The sequence below is a fragment of the Hesperophylax consimilis genome, chromosome 10 (assembly GCF_061612785.1).
Source record: "Hesperophylax consimilis isolate HC1 chromosome 10, BYU_Hcon_1.0, whole genome shotgun sequence".
Lineage (NCBI taxonomy): Eukaryota > Metazoa > Arthropoda > Insecta > Trichoptera > Limnephilidae > Hesperophylax > Hesperophylax consimilis.
The window spans coordinates 18,787,870-18,815,100 of record NC_142845.1 but is presented as its reverse complement, the minus strand read 5'-3'; the positions used below and the strand labels follow the sequence as shown (position 1 = coordinate 18,815,100).

General features: G+C 34.3%; 1 protein-coding gene across 2 annotated transcripts in view; it reads left to right on the top strand.

Annotated features, from left to right (window-relative positions):
• The window catches only part of mew (multiple edematous wings), a 180,580-nt gene that overhangs the window by 68,441 nt on the left and 84,908 nt on the right, over positions 1-27,231 (top strand). The gene's annotated exons all lie outside the window — the stretch shown is intronic.

Sequence of the window (27,231 nt, the reverse complement as noted above, 5' to 3'; positions counted from 1 at the left end):
ATAAATAGAAAACCAAAGATCAAATCAAAAAAAGTTACACTTCATAATCGACTTCAAATGCGATGTATCTTCACTAGTTTTCCTAGAGTATTTTTGGTACACCATGCATAATATAAAATCATACTACATATGTTTAAAAGACAAGGTTTTATGCAAAGCACAAAAGATAACAAATTATTATAAGCAAGCCCTTGAGGTGATTTTGCACAAAAACGGCGCTATACAAGTCATCCAATTATTATTATTATTAATAATTATTAGCCTGAAACACAAATATAAATTGAAAATATCTTCAGTGAAAATTTTTTATTTTCGTTTTTTTTTCTCTGAAGATTTTTTCAATTTATATTTGTGTTTCAGGCTAATTATTCCATATATTAATTTGTAATCCTTTGTGCTACAAATAACAAAATAGTAAGTCCCAATTACTACATAAAACGGGGTTAATCAACATTAAACATCATAAAAATATAATGTTTCAATTTATTTATTTAAATTGAATATAAAGTAGTAAGTACGAACAATAATAGCAGAGAAGCTTAAAAAAATAGCAACCAAGAATTCGGTACAGAAATAATAAAAAAAGATTAATAAAATACAAGTGATAAAATAAGGAAAACCATCAAAGATAAAAATACATAATTTTTATGGTTATAGTCCTAAACACTTTTACTAACTGTTATCAGTGTTATCACTTTGATCAAATAATTCAAAGCCTAATTAAATGTTTGCCGCGCCCGACACGCTACGTGCTAATGAAACTGCATAGACGATAATTTTTTAATTATTCGAAAAATGTCTCTCGCGTGTTCACCCCACGAAGCATAAATATTAGAGGCAATGAGACGTTCCAAAATTTGAATTGACGTGACAGGGTGCCGTGACGAAAACAAGATGGTGGCTTTCAAAAACGCCCCGTAACGCGTCATTCAAAAGTCATTTGCTGCAGTGACGGGGGTTAAAAGTGACGTGGCTGTCTTGTGAAATGGCAGGCCAACTAATTTGAATGAACTCCGAAACTAGTCATCTTAATTTTGTTAAAACAGAGGTAGGCAAAACATGGTCAGCGTACCGTAGAAAACTTACTTAAAATGGGGTTGCAGGCCTATAACTAATGAATTAAAAGAGTTCCTAACAAAGCATCAGTCAAAAGCGAATGTATTATGAGGACGGTGGAACACGTGTTCATACAAATACAGATATTAATCTTGACATCACGTGTTCTCGATATGTTCTGAATGACTAATATTTTATCAGGAAGTTGGCACGCTGTCACTTTTTAACAGGATCATTTTTCTCCGTATACCTACTCCTAATTTAGCTTACGCAGGACTGGTCTAAGGATTCAAATGAACAAACGTCAAGACTTAAAAAGCTGATAACACAAATTATTTAGCTAATTTGGCCCACACAAAAGCCGTGTTTTTTTAAGGTAATCTTAAATCTTAACTATGATCATAATGCTAAATAGTCATCTTTTTATTGGACTGTTCAGTGATTCAATCACCTCAATGGCGCTTTACATTGGTTTTGAAGGTATACTTTTAAAGCTACCAAAACTGGTTTCTGACCCTACTCTGAATGGTAGGTTATTCCATCAATGTGGCCGATATATTATTTAGTCGATGACATGGATCCAGTCAAAGACCATGAGACCATTGATAGGTTCTGTAGATCCCACAGACTGCGATGGTTTAATCATGAGGAAATAATAAAAAAATTAGAAAGGATTGGGTCCTCTCAACGATGTTAGGACGAAGTTATGCCCCAGTGGAAGCAGCCCAGAGGCAGAGGATTAAAGCAGCCAGTGGAGAACATTTATGTAAGAGGCCAAATCCCACCTTGAGATTCAATCCATATAGCATATACCAAAATATTGTACGTTGTACACGGTTTATTCCAAAAGATTGCCGACCTCTTTTGAGTTCACATCATTTAGATTTTGTTAACGAATGAAATAACAACTAGTTATTCCGTATAATTAGGACTCATGCTGACAGTTCTGGTTGGATGACTTGTTTGCAGACGGACAGCTAGCAACTCGCAGACGCAGATAGAACTGTCTGCTGTCTATCCCTGATCTGATGACCTGTTCCACTCCTTACCTGGCTTGTTCCTTCGCTCCTCCCAATAATCATACTGTTGTAATAAAAAAGCGGTTTATTGATAGTTAGAAATTAGACGATGTGCATCGGACGGCAGGAACTTTTACCTAAACTATTAATGCCAGGATGGCTATTTGCAGCTAATAATAATAATAACATGGCATTTATATAGCGCAGTTTAGTGTTATTTCATTTCAAGTGCGCTTAACTACTCGTATAACAAACTTAAAAAATGGTAATTCAGTATTAGTGGGTCTTCAAATTATTCCTACAGTGTGCCTTACCCAATACAGATCTAATATTATAAACACTAAATACACTGTTTATGCAAAGTGATGACAAAACTTAGAATAACAATAACAGCAGGACAGAACAAAACAAGAATATTAAAACTAAAACATAATATAAAACAGGAGGCAGTTTGTGCTCAGAAATGAGAATTTTCTGAGCAGACATTTTAAAAAGGTACAACAAGGAGACAACTGAAACCAAACAATTACCGGAAGTTTTAGAATATGGCTTATTATAAAATATTGAAAAGAAGTTAAAATTTATGAATGGTAAGATTTTTTAAATGATTTTATTTTTAAAGCCCGTTTAAATTCAGCAAAATTCTGGAGATTAGTAAGAGCTGAGGGAAGTCTATTCCAGATGAGCGGGCCTGTTACACTAAAAGAACGATCATAGTTCGATCATAAGAACGATCTAATGTCACGGGCGTGAGCTTGCAGTACATGATGTAAAGTTTAAAGGCTTGAAACAGTTTTTTTAGAGTCCGATCAGCTCCCAACTATCTGGAATCATAAGGCTGAAGGGAGTGGGCACTGAAAGTAGACGGGGAAGACAAAGAATGGGAAACTCCTGGCTTTTCACAAAGCAACGTTTCGATTCTGAATGGTGTTCTTTCACTAGGGCGAAGCTTAGAGTATATACCATGGTCATGTTAATCGAACACATCTTTGCAAGCTTATATTCAAATTATTTACTTTTCGATCCTATATGAAACCTTAGGATAAACAAAAATTTCAACTGTATCACGCAAATCCTTTTTATTTAATTTACCACTATCATTTTACCGTTTCTCGCAATCACATTTACTTTACCAATTAACAGTGTTATTCATCCCTTTCCTTTACACTGCACAAATCAAGGAGTCGTGTGCATCATTAAAGCAATTTGGAATCACTTCCCAATAAACCCCCGGGGGTATACTGTATAACAGTACCTACCTAACCTATGCATACTATACAGCCAGAGCCACCTACGGAACACAGGAACACGACTCACCAATTTATCTCCACTCGCGGGCTGATTATCATTTACTTCGTGCGAGGCATACATTAACCCCTAAGCTACCACATCTACCAGAACTACCACACGCAGCCAGTACCCAGTACCTACCTCACAATACTTGTTTCGTTACACCGATGCAGATAACACCAATTTTAAAGAAAACTGTCCGAAAAATTCGTTCAAAATCATCTTATTCTGGATTCCAGTCTAAGTCTGCTGGTCAAAATCAGAAAAATTAATCAATTTAGTTTGCAAAGTCCGTGGACAGAATTAATTGTGCATGTCAGTTAAAGTTGCTTTTATTTTAAATGTACCTGCCTAAGTATCATAGATAAAAATACAAGTAGCTCAGTCGTAATGTTTTCCTTTTCAACGGGAAGTTAAACCGAAACTCTCAGCGGCGGAACCAAAGAACGTACATTTTAAATATAAAGTGTAGTCTTCGATTTCTGTAAAGCCGGCTAGAGTTTTGGAAACAATTCGCAATGCCGAAAACCGTTAAGTAACCAAAAGATTAGACCTGCTGTAGCAAAAAAACCAACAATCAATAATCTTCCCAAAATGATTTAGAGATAACAATTTGACCCACTGGGACAGAGGAAGCAAATGATGAGGAAACGAGATGGTTTAGAAAATGTTCGGATCATTAACTCAAATTAACGATGGCATCTTACAGTTTCTAAAAGCTTTCTGCTGCTTGCCTTCTGAGATAGATACATTTGAGAAGAGAGGGTTACAAGCAAAAAGCTCCTCCTTTGGACATATGTGTGTGTGTGTGTGTGTTACCTGTGGCTTGCGGCTAACCTACCTGCCCGTGACCGCTGAGCGCTGAGGTACAATGCAGAACGTGTTGGACAATACCGAACAAGAGGGACGCTCTCGCGGTACTTGGTACAGTTGGCTATTAAAACTGGACTGCAGGGGAGTCAATGTTTGCACATTTCTTGGACAATATTTTATTATTTGTTGTAAGTCGATACACTTACTTCTTTTTACTTCTGACACAAGTAAATTTTCTTCAAAACATAATGTATCTTCGTACTGATCTTGCAAAAGGTTCAATCGGTCTTTGACAAAATTTTAGGGATACAGTCTTTGATACAATTTTTAAACAATTGTATACTTTTTCCATATTAAAGAATATTCAGTTTAGGACATATATACTTACACGATGAACTGCATTTTTCACATATTGACGTAGAAAATATTATTGTAAAAAATCTGATCAACACTCTAATTTCGTATAGGATGTGCAAAAAAAGACATTTTATTTTTTTGTCCCATTTTATTTTTTTCTTTGAATTGGATTGTAAATTCCACGAAATAAATTATAGCGTTCAACATTGAATACACCTCAACGATGCAACAAAAGAAGCGAGGTGCTTGAAACATTGTCGACACTGTTCAACCCAAAGCAACCTAACCTAACCTAACCTCAACACGAGTTATTCGTCGTGATATCTTTTGTTGGGTTACCTTTATCTTTCTTTCCGTGAAGATCGTGGCATTGTTGTGCCCGTTATCTGAGTGGATTTCCGTTGCGATAAACCAATAGACCCACAACCAAGCGAAGGGATTTCAATTTCATCATTTTAAAATGATTTATCACCTAGGCGTTGCGCGGATCACAAAGAATAGAACTCCGAATTAACATTTTGACGTATAAATAAATTTTAAAATATCTTCGTATTGGTTTGACAAAAGAATATTTTTTTAGATTCTACATAATACAATCTAATATGCATACCGGTTAGTGCTGCACGTGTTTTTAAAAATCAGCATTCTTCTAGAATTTATGAAATGTTCTCAAATTTTGTAATAGCTCAAGAGTTTTATAGGTACGCCATTATGTTTTTTTAAGTGCCTTTTTAGCGCCGTATTCATCTTATTAATGCACACCCTTGTTCTTAATATTATAGATAATTGTGTGTAATTAACTACACGCATTATTTAAAACCTTGTAGTAAGTCACAGCTCACAGTGGAATATAATCTCAGCATAGTTCGTGTGTGAGACAGCCAATTACAATCTAAAAATATGTTTGAAAAGTTTTCAGCTTTATTTTGAAACTAGATCTGAATAGCCAAGTTAACCTTAACCCTCCTCTGCTTCCCTTATCCCACTTCAGCCCCAAGGCATTCCCCAAATTGGGTTTGCTATTCTTTCACCGTCTGCAGAATCTTGTACAGTGATACAATCATAAAAAAATACATTACTTCATTTAATTAATTAAAGTATGGAAAGCATACAAATCGTTCATTATCTTTGAACATTAATTGTGAGAAGCCTTTAGGTGCGTTATTTTTTTTTTTTTATAATTTCATAAGAAGTGTCAATAATCTAATACGATACGATACGAACGTACCACCCAAGCTAGTAGCACACTCCTGTCCCAGTGCGACCGGAAGACCTGACCAGGGGATTGGTCAAGATTTGTTAAGATTTGAAACACGTGCTCTGAGGATGGAATTTAATCATGGCAAACCTATATTTGAATTTAAGATGGAGAGGAATAAAGGAGTTATTGAGAATAGTTTTTTTTAAATTTATTTATGTCTTACTTCTTCTTGGCTCTTCCTGGTTCTTTTGGCCCCTTCTTGGCTCTTTTCGCTTCTTCTTGGTTCTTCTGGCTTCCTCTTGATTCTTCATGCTTCTTAGTTCTTATTGACTCTTCCTGCTTCTACTAGTCTCCATATGCATCTTCTTGCTTCATCCTGTCCTCTTTTGGCCTTTCTTGGCTCTTCTAGTCTCTTCTTCTTCTTATTCTTCTTCCTAAAAAAAGTGTGAATAATACATGAGAAATAAAGTAATAATATTTGATATTTTTATGTCATTTGCTTATTTATTATTAATTTTTATTTGAAAATTTAAAATAAATGTATTTGCCCATTTTTCCATTATTGAATGAGCAGATAACAGTGATACATGTTCCTCATGCTGTGATCAAGTTTTCGAGACCTATAAAGTGTCATGCCAATATATTATAATGGCACACCGCACCTAAAGGGTTAAAGTATCCTTTGTTACTAAGGGCCTGGGGCGATGCTCTTTTTTCGTGGTCAGGAATTCAGGATCACAGTTCCCCGAGGTCCGAGCCCATTTGTCTTGTAAGGACGCGCGGCCCAGGATACGAGTCTGGAGCCGGCGAGATAATATCTCGCTCGGAGTCTATACATGTGTCTTTACTGGAGAGCGGAGATTTACGCATAGACCTCCGGGCGATGGCGTTAAAAGGGCCCAGGAATTATTTATACACGATCGGAGATCTCAGATTAAATTGTATTTTATTGCGATCAGCTCGACAAGACGGCCACTCATTGACTGGCCGACTCCTTGAGTTCCCGGTGAAGATATCTATCTATCTTCTATATATACGTGTGGTTGCGTGGCTTTGTTTTGTAAACAAATCTACAGTTTTATTTCGAAATGAAATTTTGCACACTTGCCTTTCAAATCAAGAGGAATGATTTCACGAGATTTCGAAAAACCCCATCCTCAAAAGCATAATTTTGAAACTTATTGACGGAATTTTTAGGAAAATTACTGTATTCATCTAATTTAGAAAACCTCTTCATGTAGCTCCAACAACGCCGAAGACTTCAGCTGGTTTATTTTAGATTTATAGATTCATTATAGATTTGCTGATTGACGCATTTATCGGTTTTATGCAGAAAATACTGATTGCAGACTACAGCTATACTATTGAGTTGACGATAACAAAAAATAAGTATTATGTGCATTTACCCTTTATGAGTAGGAGATAAGGAACCCGTTTAAAATGTTATAATAAACTGTTTGTATTTACCCTGCCGTCGTAAGTGAAAACACAGTAATTACCAAAATTAGTTGAATATGGGAAGTTATTAAGTATCGAATTTCTTATGTTTTACAAAATAAAAATCTCTTTTTGAAGTCGTGTTAAAACAATATTAGACCGGCGTATCTACGGCCGAATTTGCACTAGCGGACCTAGAAGATCGATCTTTCCGTGCGGTTTATTTTAATTATTTCTGATAAACGTATTACTAAAATCTCAGATGTTTCTAAAGCAATCCCTTTGGGATGTTACTAATCCATTGTCTAAAGAAATAACATCTGGTGATACCGCTAATTTTACAGTTGAAAATGTTTTATACAATTTGCAAACCGTTTTACATACATATTTTAATGTGAAGGTACTGTTTTTATTGATCTTAAATATAAATAATTTACATCCGTATGAATCACTATAAAATATATATAATTGTTACGAATTCGTCGGAATTAATTCAAATGTTCTAGCGAACCTCCGGTAAAGGTGCAATTAAAAAGATAATTTTTCTTTAGACGCACTAGGGACGATGTGGGTAATAAAAATATTTAAGCCACGCGAACACAGAAGCACATATTAAAACGTGCACTCACCGGAAGACACGAAACACAGCAAATAATTTTTATTTTCAAGCAACCAGTTTCATACTAAAATATTTTAAACGACGAAATTGAAATGACATCAATACTCGTTGCTAACATCGCGAATTCATTCTGAGATTAATATAAATTGATTCCATTCATTTGTCGATATAATACACACGACGCATTGATGTACGTCAAAAATAATCTTCAAATACATTTTAAAATACCCCACAATTTTTTGATTGAAGAGTTTGATTCATTATTCATCGACATATTTGTAGAACAAATCTCTTATTGATTTTGGTCAAACATAAATTTGAACAATCACCAGATGTCATTTGAATTCTGCATTAATTTTTAGTACATTCTTTAGTTGATTAATACATCCATACGTCACTATCGCTAATAACAAGTAAAATGAGTATGCAGTGTGCATGAGAATTGCGTTGTATGATTGGCTAGTCGGACGCCCTCGAAATTTAAAACCGTTTGAAAAAATAAAGAACTTCATTCTTTCGTGCAGACTGCCGCGTGACGTCACCAACGGATATTCTTCGTAATTAGCAAGGATGTCAAAAAGGACCTCATTAATATACATAATATTATCTTATGTACGATCCTGAGAGAGCTAAATAATCCAATGTATTAGAACTGTCCTTTGGAAGCACATTTTGTGAATATCCTGAATAAGACAGTCACTGAAGATGGCTACAACTTTTTACCCTCCCGATTCAAAGAATTGTATTCTGGAGAAGCTCACTATCGCTGGAAAAATATTGCGAGAACTCTTCCCCTCTCGATGACCTGGTTGAAGAACCTACTGGAACAACTTGATGTGAGACTTTGCTCTTGGAGATGTAGAAAGTTCTGGAAATCTTATTTTTCAATTCTTGACCTCCGTGGTCGAAGACTCTCGACTAGGATCGCTCTGGTGTAAGACAACAATTCAGAATTGAAACATTGATTGAAATGGCTTTAGCCGTGTTTGATGACCAGATCTTTATAGCCAGATACTTCCTCTTCCTCAACTCCTTCACAACATACCCCAATTGGGGATGCTATAATCTCGCTGGCTCCAGACGGCTGGTAGCAGTTGGGACTCTCTTGTGGTATTCACATTAAAAAAAATCAAATGAAGACGGCTTCAAAGAAAGAGACGCAGGCGTCAGTAATGATAGATGATTTCAAACGAACCAAAAATCTATTGCAAAAATATTTTCTTTCTGTAACAGACTAGACTTCAATTTTATTTCAATTAATGCCAATGTTAAGGTTCAACGCTTTTTTTATTCTTCTTCGTATGGTGGAGGATAATTGGTGGAAGTCATAGTGGGATAGTGACATTTTGAAGTTCTGCAGCCAGTCGATAGCATCGGAAGTCATTTGATTCAACTCAGATGGTAAAACTAGTAGACGACAGATTCCTATACCATTTTTATTATGTTCTGTAGTTGGTCTTTGTCCACATTCACAAAATTTATTTGAGTCTTTTAGGTTTTAAATTTTTGTATCTGCATTATTTTCAAATCTTCCACTTCTCTCTTGCACAGCCCTGTGACGACTGAGAAGTTTACGAAAGGGTTTATTATAAAATTGAATCATCAGACTTTTGAGTTTGACGTGTCCCTAACGATTCGTCATTCTCCGGGCGAAAATTCGTCTGTCCGAGTGATTTGGCACGTCCCAGTGACTTCCTGGGCTTTATGCATATATCGCGTGTCTTGGGTATGTCAACCAGCCGCTAAGTTATCGCACTTTGGAGATTTATTCGGGAACATTAGTATTAACACGACGTCTGAAATTGAAAAATCAATCAGTATACGGAGTTTCTGTCTACTTATTTAATTATACTTGTGTACGACCCACACAGCTTAGGCTATAGTGTAAATCTATTGAAGTCTATGCGGAAAGTAGAGGACTTTTCCAAAACCTACGAAATTAATAAAAATAATAATAATATTTGGATGATTTGTATAGCGCCGTTTTTGTGAAAAATCACCTCAAGGGCGCTGTATAAATATATAACACATTTCTACAATGATCTATGTTATTACTAACTATATATGGAGATAATATACAGTACAATACTTACCTGGTAGGTCACTTGAGATTAACACTTAAATAACATTAACTAATTGTTTATTAGCGAAATTTAGATACAGGATTTAGGACATAATTGGATATAACTGGACTTTCTCAGGAATGGTATATTTAATTTAAGTGTATGACAGCTTAAAAAGGTAAGTTTTTAGTTTAGACCTGAATTCTGTTGGACTTGTTATGGATCTTAGTTCCGGAGGGAGTTTATTCCAAGCCTTCGGCCCAGATAATCCGAAAGCGCGATCACCAAACTTAGTACATATTTAAATATTTGTATTAATTACCCAGGTAGGTACTATACACTATCCTTATTTGGTTTTCATTGATTTACTCTAAATTATGGGGTTGTTTATTATTTATATAAAATTTAAAACACGTATATTAATAAGGTTTTACTGTTTCACGGACATGTTAGTGACACAAAATCGCTTCCAGGTTGATGTCAGGGATATTGCTTCTAATTTATCGACTTGTTTAATTTTAAAAATATTTATTATGAAGGGAAGTTGTCATTCAAACAGCTTTCTATATTTGAATTGTTTGAATTAACTGTTGTCCTAACTGTCCAACAGGATGCCAGCAAACAAACAATCGAATTAGATGCAAATCAAGTGATAACGATCAATAACTCCAAAACTTCTTCATTCACAGGCATAGGTTCCGTCTACTTCTAGTATTTCTAATGTCAATCAGTCTGTTTGCGTCGCTTGACTCGGACGTTTCTTATTCATATCTTCACTACTTCACTGATTCAAATCTATTACTATCGATGATGATGTCAACGGACGTGATGTGACTGGGTTTGGATCGCAGTACACAAACAGTCTAACTGGCTCATGAAGTAATAATTATATGCACAGAAATACTTATTATATACCTTGTACGTAAACAACACGCTTGAAAATCAGCTTTAGTGCGAAGACGTGAGAAAATATTTACGTTATAAGTCGATGAACGCCCCTCTAAACCGTATTTAATTCTTACTAAATGGTATTGCTTGATTCAGGGAAGTACGAGAATATTGAGCATGGAACGAATTTTAATCGTATGATAATGGATTTTTCAAAATACGATATTGCTAGGCCACCAACGTGTATATGTACTGCTTTTTTAATGTCATTCGTATTTTGATTTGCTTTTGGCTTTTATTAGCTAAGTGATAAAATATTTTCATTTTTGTAATTCCTTTCTTTTACCTGTTTCAAGCAAAAGATTAAAGATCTATTAATATCAATCAGTTTGTTTATACAATACCTCAACTCGGCAGAGATGATTATTTTCAGTAAATTGTAAATTTATATAGAAGTCAACTGCTGTACAGGATTTAGTGCAACCCACAAGGCAAATTTCATGCTGTAAGATCCCCACTATTTACCATCTAGCAGTTCAATAATCGCGCTTGTAAATATGTTCACTTATTCCTGTCTACTATTGATAGAACGTGGCTGGACTGTAGTTAGTAACTACACAGATGCAAAAGCTAAGCAAACATTTGCAATCCACAAGTGCAACAACTCCGTAATAACATGCACATCAGTTATTGACTCAACCGTAATGGAAATATTCGATGGGCGTTGAAGAGAAGGCAAACATAACAACACATCATCACTTATATGTATTGATAGATAATCGAAATAATATGAAACAGTGTGCACAATAGTGTCGCCAACATCTTTCACCTACTGCAAATCGCATCTGTGAACAGCAACGTGGCCTTTGTTTAGGTATACCTATACGCCAAACGCATAACTTTAAACACTACCATGCAGTTTGGTCGTAGTTCGGGGACAACCGCCGCGCTTCCATGCCATAGCTCCCTTTGTTTCTATTATTTAAGAAGAGTCGACATCGTCTCGGAGTGGCAGAGTACCTACCCACTGTATCAACATGTATGTAGAGTAGTGTAGTAGGAGGGCCCCTCGCCAGTGAATGCAGTAATAACTGCAGCAGGAATGTGTCTTGCTTTGTTCTCTTATTAGATTGCTGGGCGCTAAACAGTCGCGGCAGTCGGCACACCCTGTTGTCAGAACCGAACTGAAACTCCAACTTTAAAAATTCAATCGTTTTCACACATAATTAATTATATTTACTTCAGACCTCATACAGCGGATACATCATTGCAAATCACAAATAACGAATTTCCCATAAAATTGGTTCCATGACAAAATAGATCACTGAAGAGAAATGAATAAAAAGTACAAACAAACAAACAAAGCTGTCGTACCCTTAAATTAAATATACCATACCTAAGAGAAAGTCCAGTTATATACAATTTTCCAATTATGTCCTAAATCATGTATCTAAATTTCGCCAATAAACAATTAGATAATTAAGTGTTAATCTCAAGTGACCTACCAGGTAAGTATTGTACTGTATATTATCTCCATAAATAGTTAAGTAATAACACAGACTGTAGAAATGTATTATAAGTTTGTACAGCGCCCTTGCGGTGATTTTGCACAAAAACGGCGCTATACAAGTCATCCAATATTATTATTATTAATAATAAACCAAACCTCACCCATTTATCATATTCTGTTGGTCACTGTTATATATTTTTTTTACCCATATTTAATTGGTATCAAAATTAAGTTGTATTTTTTTATTATTGATTTTGACATTATGAAACTGTTGTGGGGTTACTTAACCATAAAGAGATAAGAAATATTCTAGGAAATTTACCGATTTATCAATGTTTACTGACACATTATTAAATTTCCACGTAAATATTACCTATAAGCCGATATTGCTTGATAATAAAATATATAATATAAAGCAAAATTCAAAAACATAATATATACGTGTATTATATTTTACTGTAGTTTGCAATGGTGACCGGATAAATAATAATAATAATAATTGGATGACTTTTATAGCGCCGTTTTTGTGCAAAAACACCTCAAGGGCGCTGTACAAATTTATAATACATTTCTACAGTGATCTATGTTATTACTAACTATTTATGGAGATAATATACAGTACAATACTTACGTGGTAGGTCACTTGAGATTAACACTTAATTAACATTATCTAATTGTTTATTAGCGAAATTTAGATACAGGATGTAGGACGTAATTGTAAAATTGAATATAACTGGATTTTCTCTCAGGAATTGTATATTTAATTTAAGGGTGTATGACAGCTTAAAAAGGTAAGTTTATAGTTTTGACCTGAATTCTGTTGGTCTTGTTATGGATCATCAAAATGATAATTCATCACATCTTTAAAAATTTATATAAAGTCATGGAAAGTGAGGAAACAAAAACTTTATTAACTGGGTTAAGTAGGTTAGGTTAGGTTTAATTTTTTTTTCATCGTTTGTAATGACTCTATATCACTTTTTAAAGGTGTGTTGATTTGTCACTGTGTTGAGTTATCATGTAACCGTTTGAAATAATGGGACGACCTGTTTTAGCAATCCATTTCATTTATGAATTTAGTATTTTTTTCATATTTTTCTAAGCTTAACTGGAGGTGTTTTGTATAGTTTGCATTCTGAGTATTAATGTATTTGTCCAAAGGTGGCTTTAGCATGTTTTTTTATTATTATATGGGTTCCGATGTTTAGGCCCAGTTCAACCCTGAAGCTTTCGCTCGTTGTATTTTAGTTTGTTGGAAATTGAAATGCATTATTGTTCGGTTTACTTTGTTTCCCGGTTTACAAAACGCTTGTGGCTAGAGCGGTGTCGGCGCATGCGTGATGAATGGCTCTACTTTTTGAAATGCCGCTCGTGTACCGGGCCATGCAGCCTAACAATCAAACTTCTGTACAAATAAGTCTATCAAACAACATCGACCATAAAGAGAAAGAAAATAATTTTTACTTTTAAAAAATATACTTTTACTTCTTCTTGTATTTCAGTAAGTACAGAAAAGCACGCATGGAAATTCCTTACATAAGATTTACAAACGTATCACTATAATGGTATATACGTAATATTATTTACGGTTCCATCACAACTCAGGACAGTGGGAATTCAAAACACTTTTGAAAAGTGATATATTAATAAAAAGTTGTGAGAAAAAACTGGCTTACAAACCTAACCTAACCTAATCCATTTTTTGGGACTTTATATACTTTTCGAAAGGGTGTTAAATTGCTATTGTTTTAAGTTGCCCGGTTACCATTATTTAAATCTTTATTCCGTTTTGTGCCAGCAAATTTAATACCTGGTCTCGTCTTCTTTAGGGCTAAATGAAAAATATTTGAAAAAAAAAACAATTTTTTTGTTTATAATCACGAATTTTTATTTTTTAAATTTTCTATAACCGACCGGTTTCGCGTAGTAAAGCATCTTCAGGTTATACAATTAAAACTGGTTATAAAGAAATGAATTGTTTTATTTTCATCAGTATGTCAAACAACAATGTTAGTTTTAAATACCAAATTATAAAAAAATATTAAAAAAATAATATTCAGATTTCACAAAATACATTTAGCAGTTTTTTTCTGTATATTTCTTCAATGGCGCTTTACAACTTATATAGGTTATAAATATACATGTATAACCTATATCTGCCCTATTATTTACACTTATAACTAGTAACTTCTAATGACTTAAATAATTAAGTCTTATAACTAATGACTTAAAACTACGAATATTTCTGTTTTACTACCCATTACGTTGCTAAATTAAAAAAATATTAACAAACAAACTTAAACCCCCGCATATCCAATTTATAACACGTTTCTCGTTAACTTTTTAAGTTTTTAAAATTAAAAAAAATAAGTTATTTTTGAAGATAATATCTATACATTTGTTATGCCGAAAAGTTAATTATTTGAAATTCCCTCGATAGAAAGAAATCTCAAAGTAAGCTCCGAAAATTATTGAAAACACGTTTTGTTCTCTTATTTAATATGTTAGATGCATGAACAAATTCAAAATCTATCTTTAAATGCAACTAAAGCATTTATCAAGAGATTTTTGCTCTATTTCAAACGAGTCGTGTTTTATTAAATATTTTTACATTTTCGCTTAATTGTTACCGTTTTTTTAATATTTACGCGCTCCCTCTAACATTCGTATTTATTTATCTCCCTTTCAAACCATCTTTGAACGCTTACTACAGGGCCTTAAAAATAAAACAGAATTTAAACATCACACGTCCATTGTGCATTCATAATTTGCATTGGCACACTGCATCGACAATTGACCATCTTTCTCACTTGAACACCATAGGGATTAAATTTACGACCATTGTATAAGTCAACGACAACTCTAAATAAATTAAAAAAAATTCCCATTCATTCATAATGTTGTATCAGTGAAATTTTGTGATTTGATTGCTAAAGGAACAATCACTAATGTCAGAGTTCAAATATATTAGTAAAAGGGGGCCATAACGTCTGGTCTAATAGATTGTTTGTCGAACCATTCGACCCCGTGACACGACTATCGATTAAATTGTTGCTAAACCATTTTTGTCGTAAGTTGATTGGTTTATTGCTTCATAAACACGGTAAACCATTTCCTAATGATTAAAGTCAGAACAAAGATTCAAAGATCAAATTATTATTATCTAGGCGTATTGCAATGCCCGACCTATTACTATCTAGAAATATGAAGTCTCAGCGATTATTTAGAAATACGATTAAAAAATGTTGGGTCGGGTCGAAATGAATGATTTTCTGAGAACAGCTTAGGTGCACCTATTTAACGCTTTGATTCTCAGAATATTTAAAAAATATACTAAATAATTAGGTCTGCAGAGACCTGCAATTGTCGAAATGGAACTCAAAAATGCTAACACTAATTTTAAAATATTAACAAAATGTTTGGTTTTTAAATATTGATTGACGTGTTTTAATTTCATAATTTGTTAGTTTTGTATTTAACACGAAGGCAAACAAATTTAAACAGCTTTCCAAAAAATCCAAAATTTGACGTAAAAAATATTGTATCAATGTTAATTAAAAATTTCTTGAACTTCCTATACAATCTTTGATAGTTTTTAGGTAACTCTTAAAACGGCGACCATTCAACAAAGAATGAAATTAATTCAAATCTCTTTTAATGAAAATGTATTATATTTATATAGGTATATTTTTATTTCTTACGAAATTTTTCTTTTTTTTTTAAAGAAAATTAGATCTGATCCGCAAAGAGTGCAAGGTATGTAAGCGTAATGAGTAAGATCAAGAAAGGGACGCTTATGTGGTTTGGGCATGTAGAGCTAATGAGCGAAGAAAGGAGTGTAAGGAGAATATACGATGCAAATGTGAATGGTAGCAGAAGTCGGGGACGCCCGAGGAAGACATTGCACGACCAAGTGAATCAGATACTTGAGTCGGGCCATGTAAAGAGTATGTATGAGACGATGTAATAATGTGAATAAGGCAAGGAGTGTGTACCAAGACCGAGTTTTTTTGGCGGTCCGTCCTCTCTGCCTACCCCTTCGGGAAACGGTTGATTGGTGATTGTTAGTTAGTTAGTTAGTTTAGATCTGTAATCTTGAAATAGTAACATATCGCCGCTTTATTCGTTTAACAATCCGTCTTAAATTTCGATTGCGAACTTTTCTGATCGTTCCTAATACACACACGTAAGATTATTCATGATTATGAAACATAATACATATTTATAGTTACACATATTAATAAAACTTTTCTGGTTTCAATCAGTTCCTTTTGACTGTCATATAATTTTTGAAATTCACATTATGAGTATTTCGCCAAAGTTGTAATAATTACTAATAATTTGTTTTCTTTTCTTGCAGGTAAGTCATCCTCCGACGTTTGGACGTATAAACGTGTCTTCTCAAAATTGTTCTCAATCAGCTGCAAGTACTCGCATTCTCTTAGTCATCTCACGGTGGTAATTATGCCGCATTACATTTTTTTATCTATTCATCTTTCTCTCCTCTGATTGTCATTATGTCACATTAAGTTTTCTTATCTGGGTCATCGTCATCACGTAAACCTTCTGCTAACAGCCGTGATGTTCCATCTTGTACCAATGCGACATCCGCGATTTGTCATGCTGCGGATTTGAATAGAAGTCATCTGCTTATAGAAATATTATTCCCCGTATATAAATTATTCAACGAGCCTATTTCATTCACTGATTGTTCTCGGAGTCTCGGAGGTTTTGCATCATTGCCAATCGCTTCGCTACCGCAATGGGAATTCTCGGTGGGTGATCAGCGGTCGCGCTCATGATACGATACGAATGAAAGAGAAAATAGCCATTGTATTAACATTTTGATGACCTCTGTGGCAGAGCGATAAGCTCTTTACCAGAGGTCGTATGTAAAAAACAAGGCGAAAGCAAAAAAAAACACACACTTATCAGTAAATACAGGTTTTGTAACTTGACATCTAGAAAATATTTTCAGTAACGCCCTGACAAGGGACCAACGATCAGTATCGAAATGTTGCTTTTGTTTGGTTACTCTGTGACCAGTAACAAATAATCTTCATTTTTCCTTCCTCTCTCCTGCTCCCTTCGGCCTCACAATAGTCCCAAAATGGGGAGCTATAGTTTTATTTGATTCAGCCAAATGGAATATTCATTCGGCATCACGTGTAAATAAATCTAGTTTGTAATATAATGTTAAACAGTAAGCAAATCTTCCGAAAAACCCAAGACTAATCCCCCATTATTTATCTCTTACTGGAAACTCGAATTATTACGTACGTTATTCTTACACTTAATTTTACCACGCCACTTTTACAAAGATAGCAGAGGATTTTTAACCACGAAATGACGTTTTTCAAAAATACATCATCGCGGTCAGTTGGTTCTGGAGTTGAGTTGGACTTGAGGTTCTAACGCATATCTAAAAGTAAATTAGTGTGCAATTTAATGAAAATAATTATGAATGTCTGCTTAAGCGTGAGACCTTATGCATAAAGTCATTAGAGAGCCTATGCAGAGTTGGTACAGCATTGGATATTTCAGTAGCAATAAGGTATTTTCTTAAATCGTGAAATGCCAACACGTACCGAGACCTCTGATCTGACTCGCTCGCTGTAGTTAGCACCAAGTTATGATTAATAACTAGTAACCGCGTACTGCTGATTTTAATTAAATGAATAATTCATTAGTTTATGTCCTCCTTCCATATTGTAACGAGGCCCCCATTTTGTAGAAACGAACCGCGATGTTATGTGACTGAACAGGTACAAATTATAATGTTACCAATTTGGTACGTATTATTATAATAATTATATACGATCAATAATTTATTTATGAGCTAACGCAACATATATTAGTTTGCATTGTACTATACTCGTATTTAAATTGTGGTCAGCGAATAAATCTTATCCAGGTTCCAATTATAAACTAAAATAGGGCGTAATGTTGATCCTTGTGGAATTCTTCAGCCTAAATTATGGTGTTTAATTTCCATACTGGATATCTGTGCAAATTGGAAAAACTCTATATTTTTGTAATAACTGCTGCATGTTACATAACTCCCAATTTGGCATTTATTGTAATAATAATGATACTATGCTTCTAATAATTGATTTATTATCTAACGTAAATTTTGTCATTTAGCATTATCCTATTTTTAAATTGAGTTTAGCAAAGAAAACTTACTGAAAGCTAACTAAAACGAAACGTAACGTTGAACCTACTACTTAAATGAGATTAGTAAAGTTTTGTACTGGTTATCGATGCGAGTTTGCAAACTTAGTGTTATCTCAGATCTCTATCAGTTCTTTTAACTCATTTCCATCAGTAGGTTTCTAGTTAGAGCATACTTCAAATACATGGTAGCAAATCTATTTTAGTATTTTAATCTCTTTCGAAAAATCATTATTGATACTATCACGTATACGTACAGTATTCAATATTTTCTTTTGATTTCTTAAAAAGATAAGCTATATATTCTTAAAAAATTTGAAATTATTCTTAAAAGATTCTTTACGCGTTTTTTTACAATCTTTTTTAATTCGAATATTTTAATATTATTTATCAAGTTAAATAGACTGCTACCTAATCTTTTTATATTTCAAGTAATCTGCATTGTGTCGCCTCTCTCCATCAATAATCTCATCACTGATTTATTAATTTGAATAATGTTTGGTTTTGTCCAATGTTTCGTATTATTTCTGTAACATATGAACCGCGTTTGATTTTATTGTATTCGTTAATTTTACACATTATACAGGGTGTATCGGCACTAACCCGACAAACTTTAACCAGCTATTCCTTAGCACATTTGGAGTAAAAAATGTTATGTGCACTTTGCTGTCCGGTAACGTTTTTTTTTAATAAAAAATTAATTAAACATATTTTCACCACATGTCACCACTGTTTTATCCTTTGTCAAAATTTGAAAGCAACATCGCAACTCTCGCGTGTTGCTGCGAACGAAGCCCGTATTACATAATCCAGTACCAGAAAAGAAATATTTTATTTAACAATAATGATTATTCACATTTTTCGTATGCGAATCACTGATTGTCTTCTTGTATTGTACACATCAGTTTTATTTTTGTATCTAAATTGTTTCACCTCTGGAATGCTTTGGTTTCACCTCTTACGCGTTTCACGTATTAAATAGTCTAATTTTGAAACTAAGAAACTAATTAGTAGATTTCCTGAATTTATAATCGAAGTCCAATAATTCTGAGCACTTTTAAAAACAATTTTCCTCACTTAGGTACTTATCAATAATAATAATTGGATTATTTGAACAGCGCCGTTGTTTTTTAAATCACCGTAAGTGCTCTGTCAAAATGTTACTTGCTAGGCTATCCTACAACGTATATTTTTTAATAAATTTAGTTATTTACAACTTCGCGGAATGTGATTTATGAATATTATTGCTTATGTTAAAAGCCTTCCAGAATTACCGGAATATAACGAGCAGCTTGACACACTTAAGTTTATTTCCACTAATTTGAAGGTACAAAGAATGTATAGTTTTAAAAACAATCCCGATGAATCAAAAAACGGTTCATATAAAACTGCTGCGCAACACACTGAGACAAAGGAAAGCACTCACACAAACGTCATGACTGCATTGGATTGACCACCTGCAAATGAATGCTGCCAGATTGCTAATTTATTTAAACAATAATTATTAAATTTTATTTAAAATATCGCAATTTTTTTAAAAAATCGACAATAAATTACAACTATAATTTAAAAAAAATATTCTTAACCCCACGCTTTTTCGTAATTGATTAATTAATTCAGAATTTAAACGTTGCTTGAAATGACTAGCCGTATTTGGTGACCAGATCTGAATATCCAGGTTCAGAATTTAAACGTTGCTTGAAATGACTAGCCGTATTTGGTGACCAGATCTGAATATCCAGGTTTAGAATTTAAACGTTGCTTGAAATGACTAGCCGTATTTGGTGACCAGATCTGAATATCCAGGTTCAGAATTTAAACGTTGCTTGAAATGACTAGCCGTATTTGGTGACCAGATCTGAATATCCAGGTTTAGAATTTAAACGTTGCTTGAAATGACTAGCCGTATTTGGTGACCAGATCTGAATATCCAGGTTCAGAATTTAAACGTTGCTTGAAATGACTAGCCGTATTTGGTGACCAGATCTGAATATCCAGGTTTAGAATTTAAACGTTACTTGAAATGACTAGCCGTATTTGGTGACCAGATCTGAATATCCAGGTTCAGAATTTAAACGTTGCTTGAAATGACTAGCCGTATTTGGTGACCAGATCTGAATATCCAGGTTTAGAATTTAAACGTTGCTTGAAATGACTAGCCGTATTTGGTGACCAGATCTGAATATCCAGGTACTTCCTCACCTTCCACTCCTTCCCTTAGCCATAAAACTTACCCCAATTCAACATAAAAATTGTTTAAATTATCGGATGTAATGAAATGCATAATAATTAGACCCCAAAATACTTAATTATTCAGGGAAATAAACCCCTGAGTCATCAGTTGGAAATACCAACGACATTAAGTGAAATTAACAATGCAATAATCCTATTATTGCATTGTTTAAAATTTCACTTAATTATTAGCATTAGCAAATAATATTGGGATTAGCAAATAATAATTTACGACAATTTACTCGGAAATCAATAAAGCCAGAATAATAAAAAAAGAAAGTTACCACTTACGTCGTCTGTAAGTGGCTTTACCAAAGTTTGATAATGCCGTCAGAAGGTGAAACAGCTGTCACGCGTAATAATAATTACAACTAGCAGAACTTGTTTATAAACACACTGTTTTTATAAATTTTTTAATAAGACTGTTAAAATAAAAAAAATCTCTAAATTGAAATGGAGTTCTACAAACTAAACTTAAAATCAAATAAATTTATTGCGAAGGTTCAAAGTACTGTACTGTAATATTATATTAAATAATTTTTACGTGTTTAATTATTGTTTAAAGTCAGATTAAAGCGATTAAAAAACCCACCTGGCAATTCTTATTCGAGTTTCGTTGTTTTTACGTATTGGCGCGCTTACAAGCATCAGTCGTCTCATTTTTAACCATTAATATTTAGTGTGTAGGAAAGAGAGAAGACGCTTTTCGACACACTTGTCGAAAAACTTGTTGAATGCCGACGGGCATACTCTTCTACAGATTTTATTAAATATTGATATGTAGGTAATATTGATGTGTAAATGAATGACATTGTGAGAATTTTACCAATAAATAATAAATGAAAATGCGGACATGTAGTTTATGTTAATTTTTTTATTGGAGCATTTGTTCGAAGTGACTACCATTATTTTCGATGCAAGCGTGTAGTCTTGTTATATTTTGATTATTTAAGTTTGCAGGATTTGCTTTAATTTCTGCAGCGGCTTCCATCACTCGTTCGAGCAGTTGCTCTCTTGAGGCTATTGGCTTAGCATACACTTTTTCCTTGAGAGCCCCCCACAGGTAGTAATCCAGGGGGGTCAGGTCGGGTGATCTTGGTGGCCAAGCAATGGCCGGACTTCCACGGCCTATCCAACGACCAGGAAACTCGACATCCAAGTAGTTCCGCACGGCAATCGAATAGTGTGGTGGGGCTCCATCGTGCTGGAACCACATTCTCCGTAGTAATTCGAGGTTCACATCTTCCAGAATCTCGCCCAGTTGCACTTGTAAGAACTCCAAATACATCGGTCCATTTAGTCTGGGAGGCAACTCGATTGGACCGAGTATTTGATTTCCCAGGATTCCTGCCCACATGTTGATGGAAAATCTGTCCTGGCTCGACGACTCCCGAACAAGCTTGGGGTTTTGTTCAGCCCAATGGTGCAAGTTGTGCACATTTAGCACTCCTGTTTTAGTGAACTGTGCTTCGTCGGTAAACAATATGTTTTTCATGAAGTCTGCATCTCTTATGACATTATGCAGCATTCTTCTGCAGTACACGACTCTGGAAAAGTGGTCATTCTCCATGAGGCCTTGGCAGCGCCTATAGTGAAAAGGTTTGAGCCCGTGCTTCTTCAGAACTCTCCATACCGCCATGTGTTCCCTGTGTCCTATCATCAGAGCGACCCGACGCACGGACAGCGTGGGGTCTTCGGTAATTAAGTTCAGGATTCTCTCCTCAACTGCCACAGGAACGATGTTGTGTCCTCCGCCGGCGCCTTCAATCCGTCCGATGCCACAGTCACGCAATTGTTGATACATCTGAAACAAAACAACAAATAACAACTGCTTTTATTATTCAGCTCAGTAATAATGTCAAATAAACAATCGCGGGCTTTTTCACTCATTTTATTTTTAAAGAACACTTATTTTAGGCACATATCAGAAAACTTACGTTTTCTCTTCATTTATTTCATTTTTTTATAGTAAAATGTATAACAAAGTGTTTTAAATTATAATTTTCTTAACTAGGTACGGTTGATATCTTGGATTCACAGGGGTGAAATTGAATTCAAGTAATTTAAATAATCCCATGGTGAGAAAGGGAGTGAATTCAATTGCAGTGAATGATGCATTTATTAGAGATTAAAATTAATTAACTTTTTAAAACGCCGTTTAGTGACCACTGAACACAAATCACCTAAAGTACAATTTACATTTTTAAAGTTGGTGGCCCCTTGTTATGTTTTTAATGTTCCCAGTTTAAATTTCAAAAGCGCTTTTTGGCATTATCAATGAATGTAAATAGTTTCAATAAACAATTGATAGGGTACAAACCTGGACAAAGGTAGCATGGTGTGGGACGCGTCTTCCAGGAAACCTCATGCGATACTCCCTTACGGCTGCTCGTGAATTTCCATTGCAAAATCCATAAACAAAAACAATATCTGCTTGCTCGGCAGGTGGATAATTGAGGGGCATATTTCAACAGTAAAAACTTAGATAACAAAACAAAAACGAAACTAGAAACTTGATGACATGCGAACTCCCAAAACAGCACTGACCACTGATACGAGACGGGGTGGCGGGAACCACACGGGACTTGAGACAGAATATGTGTGAAAGAGATGACAGTAGCGCGGCGTTGCCAATTATTTTACCCCTATACTGTGGGCAGTAGCGGAGTGTGGAAATTTTATTTATTTTTTGTTTTTAAAAGAAAAAAAATGTTACCGGACAGCAAAGTGTACATAACATTTTTTACTCCAAATGTGCTAAGGAATAGCTGGTTAAAGTTTGTCGGGTTAGTGCCGATACACCCTGTATAATAGCGGTTTAGTAAGCATGATGCACTCGCCACAACGGAAAATTCGGTACCCATTGATGATTTAAGTATTTTCTCATGCTGTTCATAAAATTATCTAGAATAATTATTTATCCATCCTCTAACTGCCATTATCGCTTTTACTACACTTCCCTGCATATCCTCACGCTCCATCTGCAAATAGTCCTTCCAGTGGTATAGAATGCGCTAGAAGAACCATCTTTTCCATATGAATATAATGAAAATCGGCAAATGGGTTAATAAAATCCGTGTTTACAATAATCAGTTGGTAGCATTGGTGATTGTGGTAATTCTTATTCTTCTTCTTCTGCTTCAAAAAAATGGTGATTGTGACGGCATAGTTTCTTCATCCATTATTCTATGGCATGCAGCATCGATGTATCTCTGGGAACTGGTAGTATGGTCAATCTTCAACGGAGTACTATGTGGTTTTGTCCTCATGGCCTCATCAATTTGTACGCATAGTTGCTGTGAGCGCACAGGGTTTTAACATTGTCGTTTTACGAAAGACAGAGAACCCTGAAAGCATATTATAGTAGGATCCACAAGTCATTGGTTTCGTTACCGATTTTTAGTATTTCACCGTCTAAATGGTCTTTCACCTTTTTTTATTTTCTCACTATTCATCTTCTGTGATATTCTTATACCTCAATGGTAAACCTAGTTTGGCCTATATCAGCTAGTGCCACATAATGGTTCTGGCCACACAACGACCCCCCGACTGGGTCCAGAATAAACTAGCGCAGTTGTGTTGGTATTTGCGAAACTGCGCTTGCCAAGTCTCTGGGATCGCGTATGACAGATGAATCCGACAGATATTACTTCCTAGGAATGGGTGCTAAATTCCTCACGCCACTTTATACAGCAGTTATACTGATAGTTGACATTATTATTCTAACCTAGTTTTCTTCCAGTATGGCAAATGGCAATTACATGCAATTGTGTTCTTATTAAAAAAATAAATTGTCATACAGTTTTTAAAATTTTGTTGTATCAGGATTGTGTCTATACAACAAATGTTGGTAGTTCAGAGACTCCAGAGAATTTCAGTGATATCCACGATGATATATCTGATTAATGACAATCATTATACTTTTAGGCTAGGGAATAAACAAAAGTTATTAGGGCAGAAACGAATACACAATTTCGCCGACAAAGAATGATCAATATTTAAATCAGGTTATTTGATGGTAGTCATAAGTTTTTTTTATTAATTTATGCTGACCTTCTATTTCAAGGTCCTTTTTGAGTTCAAGGACCTGAAGAATTTAACGTAACCAGTCACAAGGCGCCTCCTTTATACATGTTTTTAAAATACATTTTTAGGCATTGACACTGTCTTGATTAGGTTCATCCTTGGCGACAAGTTGTTATCACTTTTTGTTAATAGATATTTTATTATGCAGAAGTGGGGCATTAGCATATTTCGCACTAGCTGGTTGAAACTGAACGGAATATTAAACTCAGTGGACAAGCATTATGTATTTACCTTTGAAGTTGTCAGAATTAAGATTATGAGTACGTGTTATTTTGACTTTGCTCTGGTCCAACTGTTTTGTCATTTCAACAGTTTTCTTTGCATATTTTGTTTATGCCTTGGGTTTATTCTGCTTCTTGAAATAAACTAATAAGACTGTCCTGTTTTATACATGCAGAGTGGACACTAGAAGTTAGTCGACATGTCAACAATTGTTTTTTCCGGGAAAAAGCTACTAAATATTGTATAATATATATATATAGATATATAAATTATGGTACAATATTATAATAGATGCTGTAATTTTGAGTACCATCAGTTTCTAAGAAATCCCAGCGCAACGATAGTAATCTTAAGCATAAAAGCTTATGTTTAGGAAACGTATAAATATGTTGCATTTAATCACACTTTAAATACTAAGAATGTATTACGATTTGTCATATAATATAATATTCGTAACTTCCTACTTCACATTCGATTCAGTGGCAAATCACTTTCACTTTGACAATTTATTGAAAAAATAAATAATAAAAAGCGACCTAAAATGATTACAACGTAATAGAAGGTACTGAAATACTATGTCTCTTTTTGTTTTCAATGGCATTGGATATCATCGAATAGGGGTTGTTTGGGATTATCGCCTAGCCGCAGACTCTAATTTTACCCAATGCTGGGATACATTGTATTTATTACCACTGCGACATTGACAGTGTCCGCCAGGGGTAACTAAATCGGAATAATCCGATTTAGTCTCAAACTTCAAAGTATTCTTTACGGCTATGGCTGCTCTACATTTATACGTTCTTAAAACCAACCAATAATAACAACACAACAGATGAAACCTGTACTATTGCAGTGTATATATATATATGAACAGACGAAATAATATTTTTTTCGTTTCTTCGTGTCTTTATAATATTTTATGTTTGAATATCATTTTTTAGTATATATTTAGACTGAGTGCTATTCCGTAATGTTGCCTAGCTCCTTTGCCATTTTAAATCTTCTGTTTGCTTGAGAAAATACACAAAAAATAGCAGTCACGCATAGACATATGAATATTATATGTCTGTGCAGTCACGGAACGCCACGCAGATGTGAAACATTGAAATTGATTATTATTTAAGGAAGTGAAAATGAAAAGTAAACAAGTCTTCATATATTTGATAGTCAAACAATTATTTTATTATTATTAAAATAGACACAAAAAAATTGTGAAAAATACAAGTACCACTAAATACAATTATACATTGCAGTTAGTTGTATCGTAAACGAATAATTTGTCAATAAAGAAATACCAAAGATTACTCAAGAGTCTCAAGACAATATTGATGAAAAAATTGATATTGAAGATAGACTTACTGGACAGCAACAAACTTTACTTTACTTTAAAACCTTCCACAAAGTATACTATTCGATGAGCATTCCACGCACAGAGTTTTGGCGGCTGGGTGGGAAGAACCAACGAGTCATATCCTCCTGACCCTGCCAAAAAATGTTTCACATAGAAAATATATAACATACCTAAAGAATTAAATAAAACATTTTGTTTTGGTGAATACAAAGCCAATTATTTATCTGTTTTTAAGCCGATGACAAAAATACGACAATTTCGTGATCACTAATTGACATGGACGAAAGTTAACGTTACGGTCTTGTCTTCATACTAACTAGACCGATAATTTATGGTAATTTGTGGAGCTTTATAATCCAATCTTGTATATTGTTTATCAATAAATTGTGTGTAACTTCAAAAAGTATGGGATTAAATTGAATATGTGACAGTAATACGTTAGTAGACCACACAGAAGAACTAAGTCCATCTATTCATGTGTCCTATTGTGTTATGAGGGAATGTTAGATTGTGGAATGTCCGAGGAACTACTGACAATCATTACGTCTGGTTTATTTATCGTTTATCAAAAGTTTATCCAAAAAGCTCCTTAGGAATCTGAAGTCTGACTCGTGCTCATAAAGTAAAGCTTTCCGATATGGGACACAACGCTTTTGAAGCTTTATAACTTCGGGTATTTTTGAAATTCTTTGAGATTATGTACATCCCACTTCTTGCCTTTCCATCATCGATTGCTAAAAGCAAGAAAGCCGAGAGTCAATTTTTTTATATTTAATAAAGATATAAGTGGGTACAGTGTTGTTATTTTTTTTATTGGCAATTTTTTAATACATCCCACATAGGCGAAGCCTGTGCGTGCGCATTATAAGGTATGTATTCAAAACAGTGGTGGTTACATTATCTATCACTCAAA